This window comes from Pseudophryne corroboree, chromosome 8 (assembly GCF_028390025.1).
Source record: "Pseudophryne corroboree isolate aPseCor3 chromosome 8, aPseCor3.hap2, whole genome shotgun sequence".
NCBI lineage: Eukaryota > Metazoa > Chordata > Amphibia > Anura > Myobatrachidae > Pseudophryne > Pseudophryne corroboree.
The window spans coordinates 404770527-404785443 of record NC_086451.1 but is presented as its reverse complement, the minus strand read 5'-3'; positions in this window follow the sequence as shown (position 1 = coordinate 404785443).

Below are 14917 nucleotides of genomic sequence, written 5' to 3'. Positions count from 1 at the left end.
GAAGCTGGTGCACACAGGGATGGGCACAGTTGCTGGGGTTGACAGTCAAGAAGTGTACAAATTATGCCAAAAACAGGAGAGAAGGAAAGAAAGACTGACACAGACAGGAGAGAGTCAGAAAAAGGGACAGGTAGACATACTTACTGTATTTGCTTTCAGTCCCTGCTCCATGTGGGACGGGAAAATGTTCTCAGGTGCTAGGGCCCAGTGAAGGAGGAGAAGAAGTGGGGTCAAGCAGCACATGTTGTGGCTCAAGTTGCGTATAGCAACGTGCTGTAGCGAGATTGCAATGTGTACGTGTTGAGGCATGCAGAGTGCATACGCATTGTAGACGGTTCCCATTACAACGAATGGGCAGCAGGAGCACGTGTATCTACCTCCGGCTACCATTCAAAAGTATGCATAGTGGGAGCGTTCACCATGCTGTGCCGCAAGTTGTTTGTGCAATGCCTTCTTAATTCTCTAAGTTTCTGACCCCACGTAACATCACAGCCCTTTACTGTGTACATTTCTGTATGAAATTACAAGTCTCAGCTCTTATGTTTAAAATTAGATTGTGCAGCTCAAACCCCACCCTTCCTCCTCCCCATTTTAAATTCAGCAGCTGAGATGAACAATTCAGCTATCAGTATGTATATGTAATCTCTGTAACTCTGTCCTATCATGAATGTACTCAAGAAAAAAAAGTATAAGTTTGATTTGTTTACATTAACTCGCTATTGCCAATTCCTTTCACTATGCCAAATAAATCTGCAAAGTCCTACTAAACTGTTACTGCACTACTAGAATCTTTCCTATCAATAAAGAAAAAATCAATAAAGGTCAACAAACTTAACAGCAGCCATCCTGGTTCATTAGCTGATTTCATGAAATAATGACTCACTGCGAGGACTAGGACCTCAGGACTGGGATTTTGACCTCTGGACTGCTAAAAATAGAGTGCTGATAACAGTTTGAATCTAGCATGCTGTACACATGACATGCAACTACATGTCCTGCTATATGTATTGACTGAAAGCTCGCCGGTAGAATCCTTGTGGAGAATTATTGGAGCAGAGCACTGGGGGGAGGGGATGTGGTCAACTCCAGGAGGTGTGGCCACACCCCCTTAACAAAATGACCTATGAAATAAATACTATGCATTGTGTTGCAATGGGAGATATTTGTTTCCCTCAGCAGCTGGACAGGGTCCCTTCCGGACCCCTCCAAGAGGCCAGGCCTGGGTAATAATCAGTACCGACCCCCCTTTATGTGTCCCTGTTCCTGTGAACATGTGAAACAAAGTTGTGGTTGGATTTTGATATTTTACAAACCGTGACAGACTGTACCCAATAATAATACAATATCCCAGATGTTTTCCTTTACTGTTTTCAAAGCCAATCTGGCAATGAAACACATTATTATTGTCAGAATTGCCTGGCATACTTCAAATAATGTTACTAAACTAAGATGATCAAGGTTTTTATTGATAGATTTAATAAACTATATTCCCATGCAATGGTGCTAGTAGAGTAGTGCTAACAATGAGTTTTATCTGTTTGACCCATGGTAAATGTTATTATACTGTACAGGAAACTGTTTATTGCTATACAAAATAAGAACATCATACAAACAATGCTTTACAAAGTGCAGCTCCAGCACCTCTGTGGTATACAGCTAGCTACCTGTAGGGTCTTACAGTTGACCAGCTATACATAATCACACAGTTATTACAATTTCAGTTTGAGTCTGTTGTATACACTACATAAGCAAATGCTGGGGAAGGGGGGGGGGTATCCAGTTGTCCAGAAACCCCCCTCTTCTTGGAAAACTTCTCAAATTATGACCACAATAGCAAAAGTATATAAAACAATTACTAAGGCTGCTACCACAATATGCAGTTTAAGGGACAGAGTGGAGTTGATGCATATGCCCAGTGTTACAAATTATTCTACAAAGTTTGCTGTATGTGTGGATGTGAGTGCTCAATTAGGACCAGAGAGTAACTGCCAGGAAAAAGAGATAGGTGCTTTACCATGAGGTGGGAGAATGTGTGCATAGAAAGTAAACTTCAGTTTGGTGATGAGGAGAAGGTCCATGTGGTGCCCTCTGGGGCCATTGTTATAGCCAAAGTGAGGAGAATATTGTGGAGACTGTATGGAGCTGGATAAAGACCTCACAGGACCTAAGGAAATATACCATCTTGGGGACCCATATTAATATATATACAATAAATATACATACAGCTCTCCCCTCTGACCTAGATCGCCCTTTAATAAAGCTCTCCCCTTCTCACCCAGACCTCCCTTCCACAGCTCTCCCCACTCACATATCTCTTCCCCTAATATAGCTCTCCCCTCCTCACACAGTTCTCTACAGCCTCCTTACATAGCTCTACCTCCTAATGTAGCTGTCACCTCCTTACAAAGCTCTTCCCACTCAGATATTCACCCCACAGCTCCTCCCCAAAATAGCTCTCCCCACATACTCAGATCCGCCAACACAGCTACCCCATCAAACAGCTCCCTCAGTATATTTCCTCCTGCACATACTGTATCTGTCCCTTCCTCAACAGACTACCCCCACACTCAGCTCCCTTCTTCACAAACACACACTGATCCTACACCCCTCACACAGATGTACACAAACACACACAAAGACAAAACTCTCCCCATTCAGTATAACATGCACTGTACTGGCGGTGGTATGGGGTCCAAGTTTACCACAGCAGGTTCTCCTGCACTGAATGTGCTCATGTGCCTTAACATGACATGGACCTTGGCCACCATACAAACCCACCCTCTCACTACACAGATCACTAATAGACAGGCCGTGCTCCTGCTGCTCCCACCCAGGACACGATTCCCCCCGATGGCTGCACTTCTCTGTGCCCGGACTCTCCATGACTCTTCCACCTCTCCCCGGCTATCCACAGACATCATCATCCTTCTTGTCACCACTGACTAATGGCCCTAATACCGGATCAATGGAAGAGGTGGCCCTTCAGGGCTGGAGCCCAGCGGCAACCAACTCCATTGTCTCTGGTACTTTCGCCACTGATGTATACATATACTGTATGTCTAGGATCAACACAAGGTTCTTCTATCACTCCCCAGACTTCTACTACAATATTCTGAAGAGCAGCAGATTGTGGATTGCATTTAGAACCCCCCTCCCCTAGAAATCCTGCATTTGCCCCTGCCCGATTAAGTTTTATGGGTCTGTACATTAACATTTACAAACAAGTACCTGTACAATCATTTATCATTTTCAAAACAGACTTTTCACTAGGGCTGCAGCACATTGGTATTATTACTGGAACCATTGCTTGTCATATCTATATATGTAAATGCGAAAGCCATCACTCACTCACTCACTCACTCACCCAGTTACATAGTCACTCACTCACTCACTCACTCACTCACTCACTCACTCACTCACTCAATGACTCATCACTAATTCTCTTACTTCCCAATATGTTAGGAAGCTGAAATTTAACATAGGTATTCTTCAGGTGGGAAATAGGAAAACTATGTAAGTCAAATTTTAATAAACCTCCCCTAAGGGGATGAAAAGGGGATTGTCATAATGACATCATTACCGATGTGTGGCTTGGGTTGCATGAACAATAATGGCCAAACGGACAATCAGATCAAAATTGTGTGTAGAATTTAATAAACAACAAAAATGGTCCTGTCACATTTTACTGCTACGGGTGCTCCTCAGGTAATGCCAAGAACCATGGAGCTCTATAGATGTAGCAAATTTTTAACACTCATATATATATATTTATTTCCAACAGTGAAAATCAGAAACTCCCATGTGAATAACGGGTAGAACATCTTTATTTCATATTTATATATTTGTTCATTTGAAAATTAAAGTAGTACTGAGCATTACAGAAGATGTGTGGGTGCACCTTGCAAAGCAATGTAAAGGGATGTAAGGAAGTGCCAGTTGATATATTAAATTAGTAAGGTTGCTAATAGACACACTGTACTGCAAAATAGAATCTAGTGATGGTGACCAATGGTCAATGATTTAGCTATTAATGGCAGGGACCAATGTTATCCACCATTGATAGTTGAAATACAGTTATGTTTTTGTCCCTTTTCACAAAGTTTAGCCGAACCCTGAAAGTGCCACTCCTTTCACACCGCAAACCCGGGTAATTTTTCCATTTTCTTTATTATATTGAGTTATTTATTGCTTCTCAAAAGCTCTTTTTCTGTCTTGTTCAATTTTGAACAAGACAGAAAAACAGCTTTTGAGAACGATTTATAACTCAATATAATAAAGAAAATGGGAAAATTAGGAATGTTATTAATAAACATTGGGAATTATTACTGAAAGATCCGATCCTGGGCCCACATCTTCCAGAAAAAACATTCATAGTATTCCGGAAAGCCCCGAATTTGAAAAGCATTTTGGCTCCAAGTACAGTTTGGAAGATAATAGAAACATTAAAAAAAAATAGGATTTTGATAACCTACTGGTAAATCCTTTTCTCCTAGTCTGTAGAGGATGCTGGGGACGACATCAAGACAATGGGGTATAGACGGGATCCGCAGGAGACATGGACACTCTAAAGACTTTTCATTGGGTGTGAACTGGCTCCTCCCTCTATGCCCATCCTCCAGACCTCAGTTGTAGGAACTGTGCCCAGGGAGACTGACATTTCGAGGAAAGGAATTACTTAACTAGTGGTGAGATATCTACCAACTCACACCCTCAACCATGCCGCACACATGGCATTCAACATAACACACGCCAACAGGCATGAACCAATTGCAGCAACATGCTGAAACCAAGATAACACAACTTGTATAACTCTAATAACTAAACTGCAGGTAAAGTACGCAATGGGATGGGCGCCCAGCATCCTCTATGGACTAGGAGAAAAGGATTTACTGGTAGGTTATCAAAATCCTATTTTCTCATACGTCCTAGAGGATGATGGGGATGACATCAAGACCATGGGGTCTATACCAAAGCTCCAGTACGGGTGGGAGAGTGCGGATGACTCTGCAGCACCGATTGACCAAACTTGAGGTCCTCATCGGCCAAGGTGTCAAATTTGTAGAACTTAGCAAATGTGTTTGACCCTGACCAAGTAGCTGCTCGGCAAAGTTGTAATGCCGAGACCCCCCGGGCAGCCATCCAGGATGAGCCCACCTTCCTAGTGGAGTGGGCCTTTACCGACATTTGTAACGGCAATCCAGCCGTAGTATGAGCTACAGTACGTGCAATAGTCTGCTTGGAAGCAGGACAGCCAATCTTGTTGTGATCATACAGGACAAATAGAGTCTCTGTTTTCCGTATACAAGCCGTTCTAGCAACATAGATTTTCAAAGCTCTAATCACATCTAGAGATTTTGACTCAGTGAATGTGTCAGTAATTACTGGCACAACAATAGGTTGGTTTATGTGAAAAGATGAAACCACCTTTGGAAGAAAATGTTGACGAGTCCTCAACTCTGCCCTATATTCATGGAAGATCAGGTAAGGGCTCTTGAGAGACAAGGCCCCTAATTCAGACACCCACCTTGCGGATGCCAAAGCCAAAAGCATCACCACTTTCCAAGTGAGAAATTTCAACTCTATCTTTTGTAGAGGCTCAAACCAATTCGATTGAAGGAACTACAATACCACATTAAGGTCCCATGGTGCCACTGGAGGCACGAATGGAGGCTGGATGTGTAGAACCCCTTTCACAAAGGTCTGAACCTCTGGAAGAGAGGCCAATTGTTTCTGGAAGAACACTGACAAGGCCGAAATCTGGACCTTGATTAATGCCAATCGTAAGCCCGCCTCCACACCATCCTGCAAAAAAATGGAGAAAACGCCCTAAATGAAACTCTTCCATAGGAGCTTTCTTGGATTCACACCAAGATACATATTTTCTCCAATACGGTGGCAATGTTTTGACGTTACTCCCTTTCTGGCCTGAATAAGGGTGGGATGACCTCCTCGGGAATACCCTTCCTGGCTAGGATACGGCGCTCAGCAGCCATGCCATGAAATGTAGCCGCGGTAAGTCTTGGTACACACATGGGCCCTGCTGCAGCAGGTCCTCTCGAGGAGAAGGAGGCCGAGGATCTCCTATAAGTAACTGTTGAAGATCTGGGTACCAAGCCCTCCTTGGCCAGTCTGGGGCAATGAAGATTGCTCGAACCCTTGTTTTTCTTATGATCCTGAGTACTTTTGGGATCAGCGGAAGTGGAGGGAAGACATACACTGACAGAAACTCCCAATGGGTCACCAGTTCATCCACTGCTACTGCTTGAGGGTCTCTCGACCTGGAACAGTATCTCTGAAGCTCCTTGTTGAGATGAAACGCCATCATGTCCATTTGAGGAACTCCCCAAAGACTTGTCACCTCTGCAAAGACTTCTTGGTGGAGGCCCCACTCTCCTGGTTGGAGATCGTGTCTGCTGAGGAAGTCTGCTTCCCAGTTGCCTACTCCCAGAATGAATATTGCCGACAGACAGGGCCGGCGCTATGACTAGGCAGCTTTAGGCAGCTGCCTATGAGCGCCGGCCACTGGAGGGCGGCAGAACACACTGATGAGAAAATGCTGTCTCTACAAATTTGTCGCCCCCCACCTCCGTGATAGCGCCTCACATATTCACTTGAGGGCTCAGGCATGTTGCCTGCACCCTTACCACCCCCCCATCCCCCCACCCCCAGGGCCAGGGCACTTTTATTTTCCCTTTGCAGCTACATGCTGCAGTGTGCTGTGTGCTCATACAGAAGCCGACGCTCTGCTGAGTTTGCTTCCTGCATGGACAGGAACAGGAAGTCACTTGGTGCACATGTGACTGTGAGAGAGGAGAGAGGAGCCTTCAGACGTGAGGAGCAGCAGCCCAGCAGCAGGTCTATCAAAAAGCCATACCATATGGGGGAGCACAGACTCATGTACATTCTGCTGCTGATGAGGGAAACTGGTCATTTTACTGTGTGCAGGGGAGGAAAGGGGGGGGGGTTGTATATTAGTGTGTGCAGGGGAGGAGGGGGGGTTGTATATTAGTGTGTGCAGGGGAGGAGGGGTGGTATATTAGTGTGTGCAGGGGGGGTATATCAATGTGTGCTGGCAAGGGGGGGTATATTAATGTGTGCAGGGGGGTTGTATATTAGTGTGTGCAGGGTAGGGGGGGGGGTATATTAATGTGTGCCGGTGAGGGGGGGTGGTATATTAATGTGTTCAGGGGAGGGGGGGTGCATTAGTGTGTGCAGGGGGGTATATTAGTGTGTGCAGGGGAGGGGTGGTGGTATATTAATGTGTGCAGGGGAGGGGGGTTTACTAATGTGTGCAGGGGAAGGGGGGTATATTAGTGTGTGCAGGGGAGGGGGGGTGGTATATTAGTGTGTGCAGGGGAGGGGGGGTGGTATATTAGTGTGTGCAGGGGAGGGGGGGTGGTATATTAGTGTGTGCAGCGGAGAGGGGTATATTAGTGTGTGCAGCGGAGGGGGGTATATTAGTGTGTGCAGCGGAGGGGGGTATATTAGTGTGTGCAGCGGAGGGGGGTATATTAGTGTGTGCAGCGGAGGGGGGTATATTAGTGTGTGCAGCGGAGGGGGGTATATTAATGTGTGCAGCGGAGGGGGGTATATTAATGTGTGCAGCGGAGGGGGGTATATTAGTGTGTGCAGGGGAGGGGGGGTGGTATATTAGTGTGTGCAGGGGAGGGGGGTATATTAGTGTGTGCAGGGGAGGGGGGTATATTAGTGTGTGCAGGGGAGGGGGGTATATTAGTGTGTGCAGGGGAGGGGGGTATATTAATGTGTGCAGGGGAGGGGGGGTGGTATATTAGTGTGTGCAGGGGAGGGGGGTATATTAATGTGTGCAGGGGAGGGGGGGTGGTATATTAGTGTGTGCAGGGGGGTATATTAATGTGTGCAGGGGAGGGGATGGTGGTATATTAATGTATGCAGGGGAGGGGGTGGTGGTATATTAACGTGTGCAGGGGAGGGGGGGACGGTATATTAAAAATTTGTATGGGGGAGTGGCATATTAATGTGTTTTTGTTTTTTAATTAATGCAGTTTCCCACTGCCTATCACCCACTGCCTCTCCCCGCCCATCACCTCTCTTCTGAGACCCTCTCCCTATCACTCACTGACTCTTATACCGCTTTTAGACCAACAGCGCGGGTCGAAGCCGGGAGTCTGACACGGGTGCTACCCGGCTGCGCCCTGCGTCAGCTCCCTTTCCCACTGCACTCGCCAACCCGGCATATTGCCAGTGACGCGGCGGGGGTGGCACATTCACTGTACACTGCAAAGTTTGCCGAGTTGAACACATGTTCAACCCTGCAAACCACCCGAGTTGGAATACCGGGTCACTCGACCCGGATTATTCCAACTCGAACCTTTTACACCAGCCAGCAACACGGGTTATGCACCTTCATGTGCAATAATCCGTGTTATATGCTGGCGGTGTAAAAGGGGTATTAACCCTCACTCCGTCACCTCTCTTCTATTACACTCTTCCTGTTGTTCACCATTTCCCCATCACCTCTCTCGCTTGTTACCCAGTGACTCTCACCCTCTCAATGTCACCCTCTGTTTTCACCCTCTGCTTGTCACCTTCCTCCACTCACTGGTCACTGCCTCTCCCTAGCTTCACTCTCTACCCTTCTCCCACTGCCTCTCCCTGCCGTTACCCTTTCCCCCTCCGCTCTCTCTCCTGTCACCCTCTCCCTGTCACCTACTGACTTTCCTGTCACCCACCGTCTCTAACACTCACCCGATCACCCTCTCTCTCTTTTCACATTTCTGTGGGGTCTATTCATGAAGCAGTGAAAAGTGTGGAGAAGTAAGTCAGTGAAGAAGTTGCCAATGGCAACCAATCAGCTTATATAATTGTATAGAATACACTTTATAAATGTTACCTCAACACTAATTGGTTGCCATAGGCAACTTCTCCACTGTTTACACTGCATCATGAATAGACCCCTATGAAACATAGTAAAGAGACATGTCAAGCTGACATACAGCTGTGTCCCTCCTCAGCTTAAAGGCTAATTGTGGCAAATGCAACTTGTTTTCTGCAATAAGCGTGCCTGCTTGTGTCCATGAATGCGCTATCATTAGGATTGCATGGTGGCCCTCATTCCGAGTTCGCTCGCTAGCTGCTTTTAGCAGCTTTGCACGCGCTAAGCCGCCGCCCTCTGGGAGTGTATTTTAGCTTAGCAGAATTGCGAACGAAAGATTAGCAGATTTGCGAATAGAAATTTCTTAGCAGTTTCTGAGTAGCTCCAGACTTACTCCTACACTGCGATCAGTTCAGTCTTTTTCGTTCTGGTTTGACGTCACAAACACACCAAGCGTTCGCCCATACACTCCCCCGTTTCTTCAGCCACTCCCGCGTTTTTCCCAGAAATGCCAGCATTTTTCCGCACACTCCCATAAAACGGCCAGTTTCCGCCCAGAAACACCCACTTCCTGTCAATCACACTCCGATCACCAGAACGATGAAAAATCTTCGTTAGGCTGTGAGTAAAATAGCAAACTTTTTTGTGCTAAAAATTTGCGAAAAAATCTAACGAGCGAACAACTCGGAATCACCCCCCGGTGTGTACACTCCTGCGAATGGGACGCAGCTTGCCGTGGCTAGTCATCAGCGCAATGTGGCTGCTTGCTGGTAGGATGAGAGTGGCCACATCTGTATTTGTAGGAGGGCGCAAAATGTATAGTTTGCAGGAGGGCGCTGATCACCTTAGCACCGGCCCTGCCTGCAACCCCCACATGATACCCGTGCCCTGCAAATTGTGGACTCGGGCACGATGCCCGCACCCCTTCTCCCCCGCAATTGTGGACTCTAATGATGCCCGCACACCGACTACTATATACATGATGTATATTATATCTATATCCCACGGAAACCCTTCCACACAAATCCTGCGTTTGCCCCTGGATGCCCACACAACCCATCCCCCCCACGAATTGCGGACACTTGGGGATGAAGCCCACACCCCTCCACGAATTGCAGGCTCAGGCATGATGCCTGCATCCCCCCATGATTGTGGAGACGGGCATGATACCCGCACAACATACACACACCCCCTTGCACGAATTGCGGACTCGGGCATGATGCCTGCACCCCCCCACGATTGCGGACCCGGGCGTGATTCTCTCCCCCACCCCCCCTGCGAATTGCGTTCTCGGGCATGATGTCCGATCGCCACTAATCCTCCACCCCCTGATTGCAGACTCCAGCTTGTTGCCCGCAACACCCTCACGATTGCAGAGTCGGGGGCATGTAGCACACACCACCAAATCCGCCCCCCACATCCCAGCGCGACTGCAGATTCTGGGATGTTTCAGTCTCCCCCCTCCCCTGGATGGCAGACTCAGGTACCCCTCCCTCGCGATTGCAGACTCCCACATGCTGCACGCAAACACCCCCCTCCCCACACTGCGTAGAATCAGGCATGTTGGTCACAACCCTCCCTTCTATTGCAGACTCGGTGATGTTTCCTTTTCCTTCCCGCGCGATTGCAAACTCCCGCTTGTTGCCCGCTCCCCCCCTCCCAACATACTGCGATTGTAGAATTGGGCATGTTGCCCGCAAAACACAAATCCCCCCCCCCCTATTGCAGACTCCATTATGTTCCTCCCCCCCCCTCGCGATTGCAAATTCCCGCCTCTTGCCTGCAGCCCCCGCCCAAGCGATTGCAGAATCGGGCATAGTGTCCGCATCTCGCCCATTCGCAGACTCTGGCATGTTGTCCACATCCTCCCCCCCCCCCCCCCCCCCCCCACACACACACCTTGCGATTTCAGTCTCTGGCATCTTTTTGACTACCACCCCTTCAGCGATTGCAGACTCCCGCATGTTGCCTGCTAGCCCCCACGGCCCCACCCCCACAATTGCAGACTCCTGCATGTACGGCATCCACCACGTACCACTATGTAAGCATGCAGAGGGGGGGGGGGGGGAGCAGGCTAAAGTTTTGCCTAGGGTGTCAAGAAGCCTTGCACCGGCCCTGCCGACAGAGCTTGTAGATGTTTTTTCTGCCCAACGGAGGATTTTTGTCGCCTCCGCCATTGCCGCTCTGCTTTTCATTCCACCCTGCCTGTTTATGTATGTGACTGCTGTTACATTGTCTGCCTGGATCTGCACGGGACGGTCTTGAAGAAGATGTACCGCTTGTTGATGGCCATTGTATATGGCTCTTAGCTCCAGAACGTTTATGTGAAGGCCGGCTTCCTGTTGTGACCAACATCCCTGGAAGTTTTCTCCCTGAGAGACTGCTCCCCAGCCTCGGAGACTTGCATCCGTGGTTACCAGGACCCAGTCCTGAATCCCGAACCTGTGTCCCTCTAGCAGGTGAGAGCTGTGTAACCGCCACAGGAGCGAAATTCTGGTTTTTGACGACAGGATTATCTTTCTGTGCATGTGTAGGTGTGACCCCGACCATTTGTCCAACAGGTCCTACTGGAATACTCTGGCATGGAACCTGCCTCATAGGCCACCACCATCTTCCCCAACAACCGAATGCACTGATGGATTGACACACTTGATGGTTTCAATATCTATTTTACCATTTTCTGGATTTCCAGAGCCTTTTCAAGCGGAAGAAATACTCTCTGAACTTCTGTGTCCAGAATCGTCCAGAGGAAAGACAACCTTGTCATCAGTTCCAACTGTGAGTTTGGGTAATTTATGATCCACCCGTGTTGTTGGAGTATTGACAGAGAAAGTGATATGTTTTGTAACAACTGCTCCCTTGATCTCGCCTTTATCATGAGGTCATCCAGATAAGGAATTATATTAACTCCTTTCTGACGAAGGAGAACCATCATCTCCGCCATCACCTTGGTGAATACCCTCGGCGCCGCGGAGAGACCAAAAGGTAACGTCTGGAATTGGTAATGGCAATCCTGAACCGTGAATCTCAGATAAACCTGGTGAGGAGGATAAATGGGAACATGCAGGTAAGCATCCTTTATGTCCACCGACCCAAAGTAGTCCCCATCCTCCAGACTGGCAATCACTGCCCGAAGTGATTTCATCTTGAACTTGAACCTTTTTAGGTAACCATTCAGATCCTTTAGATTTAGGATTGGTCTGACCGATCTGTCCTGCTTCAGAACCACAAAGAGGCTTGAATAAAAACCCCTCCCTTGTTGTGACAACGGTACCAGGACTATGACCTGGTCTTGACATAATTTTTGGATTCCAGCTGTTACTGCTTCTCTTTCTGACAGAGAAACTGGCAAGGTCGATTTGAAAAATCCGCATGGGGGGAACGTCTTGAAACTCTAGCTTGTACCCCTGGGACTATTTGCAACACCCAGGGATCCAGGCCAGACAGAATCCAATCCTGGCTGAAGAGTCTGAGACGTGCCCCCACCCGAGCGGCCTCCCGCAAGGGAGCTCCAGCGTCATCCTGGGGATTTGGCAGAAGTAGGGGTAGACTTCTGCTCTTGGGAACCTGGAGCCGCTGTGGGCTTCTTTCCCCTTCTCCTTCCCCTACCTGCAAAGAAGGGGGAACCGCTCATCTTTTTGTATTTATTGGCCCGAAAGGACTGCATTTGTGGGTGATAGGTGGTGTTTTTTGCCAGTGCAGGCGCGGAGGGCAAAAATGTTGATTTACCTGTGGTAGCAGCCGAGACTGACGCATCCAGGCCATCACCAAATAAGGCCTCACCTTTATATGGGAGAGCCTCCATGTTTCTTTTGGAATCTGCATCCGTGTTCCACTGGCGAATCCACAATGCACCCATGGTAGCTGCCTGTGAACTCAAGAGTCCAATATCCTTCATTACTTCCAGCATGTAGGCCGGCAGCGTCCTTGATATTCCCTAACTTGAGGAGTATCTCATCTTTATCAATTGTGTCAATTTCTGATGACACACCTTCTGACCATTTTTCAATAGCGCAACTCACCCATGCGCAAGCAATAGTGGGCCTAATCAGTGTACCATTGGTAACATAAATGGATTTCAATGTTGTTTCCATTTTGCGGTCTGCCGGCTCTTTAAGAGAAGCCGTGCCAGAAGCAGGGAGAATTACCTTCTTTGTCAACCTGGAAAGTGCACTGTCTAACACAGGGGGTGACTCACACTTTTTCCTGTCCTCAGCCGGGAAAGTGTAAGCTATGTGAATACTTTTGGGAATACGATATCTTTAATCAGGATTCAACCACATCCCTTCAAACAGAGCATTTAGTTCGTGTGAAGGGGGGAACATGACTTTGGACTTCTTTTCCTTACATAAATATGCCTTCTGCTGAGGTACAGGAGTGGTTTCTGTAACCTCCAACACGTCCCTTATAGCCACAATCATATATTGTATATTTTTTGACAATTTAAGATCTATCTCTCTGGATTCACTATCGTCGACACAAGAGTCAGAATCCGTGTTGGTATCAGTGTTTACAACACTTGCAAATGGTCTCTTATGTGACCCAGAGGTGCCGCCTGCATAAGGAATAACAGCATCATGAAAAATCACATCTTCCACAGATTTTCTCCAGCATGCAGCCTTAGATTCAGACTGATCTAATCTACGGTTAATCAGATGCATACTGTCACATATCTCTTTCACCCATGCAGGCTCTTGGTGTGCCGGTAGCGCCACCACATTACAACTCTGTGTCCCTAAAATTGCTTCCTCCGGGTAGGAACTCCCTGCCTCAGACATGCCTCACACATGTAGAGCACACCAACAGACACACTGGGACTTATTTTGGGGACAGACCCACAGTAAAATCTGTCAGAGGAACACAGGATAGGAGCAGCCAGTTCACAATCCCAGCGCCAGTATTTCCTGTGAAAACAGTATGTCCACAGCCTAACAGCGCTTTTTAAATAGTAATATACACTATCAAATGCATCGCAATCACTTTGTGCCCACCTTAATAGCACCCTGTACTTGTCAGAAGTGGAGGAGAGGACCAGCGTGTTCTCTGCAGCCTGAGGAGAGAGAGAAAATGGCGCTGAGTAGTGTGCTGGCTGCCTGAGGAAGAAGCACCGCCCCCGCAATGGCACATCCTTACATGCATACAAACACTGTAATATTTATACTGGCGGGGGTAGGGCTGTGCCAGCGGCAACTTATGCCCCTTTTTAGCCAGTTTGAGGTATATTTATTGCTGGCCAGGGCGCCCCCACGCCCTGCACTCTGTAGTGCCTGTATGTGTGGGCAGCAATGGCGCCCTGCGCTCCCGTCAGCCGCTCCGCACCTCAGCTGTCACAAACTTGATAGAAGATCATTCTTCTTATACTCACCTGTCTTCTGACTTCTGGCTCTGTGAGGGGGGTGACGGCGTGCTGTGGGAGTGAGCATCTAGACACGGCTAGCATTTAGTTCCCTTCAGGAGCTAATGGTGTCCTGTCAGCAAGAAGAAGAAGCCATGAAACTCTGAGGAAGTTGGTTCTGCTTCTGCCCCCTCAGTTCCACGAAGCAGGGAGTCTGATGCCAGCAGATCTCCCTGAAAATAAAAAAGCTAACATAAGTCAGAAACTCAGTAGAGCTCCTCAGAATGCATCCAGTCGACCTGGGCACATTTCTAAAACTAAAACTAAAACTGAGGTCTGGAGGAGGGGCATAGAGGGAGGAGCCAATTCACACTCAATGAAAAGTATTTAGAGTGCCCATGTCTCCTGAGGATCCCGTCTATACCCTATGGTCTTGATGTCGTCCCCAGCATCCTCTAGAACGTATGCGAAAGAAGGAAGCAATTTTATACATACTGTATTAAACCAGGTTGCTACCCGTGCAATAAATGCAAGATATGCAAACATATGGAGAAGAATCCACTGATAAAGATCCCAGAAACTGAAGAATATGCAAATGCAAAGAACGTTTGAATTGTAATCAACATATGTTATTTACAGAATCACCTGTGGCATGTACTATATAGGGAAAACAAAGAGAGCCCTGAAATACGCATTTTAGAACATTTGAGAAATATAAAAAATAAAGT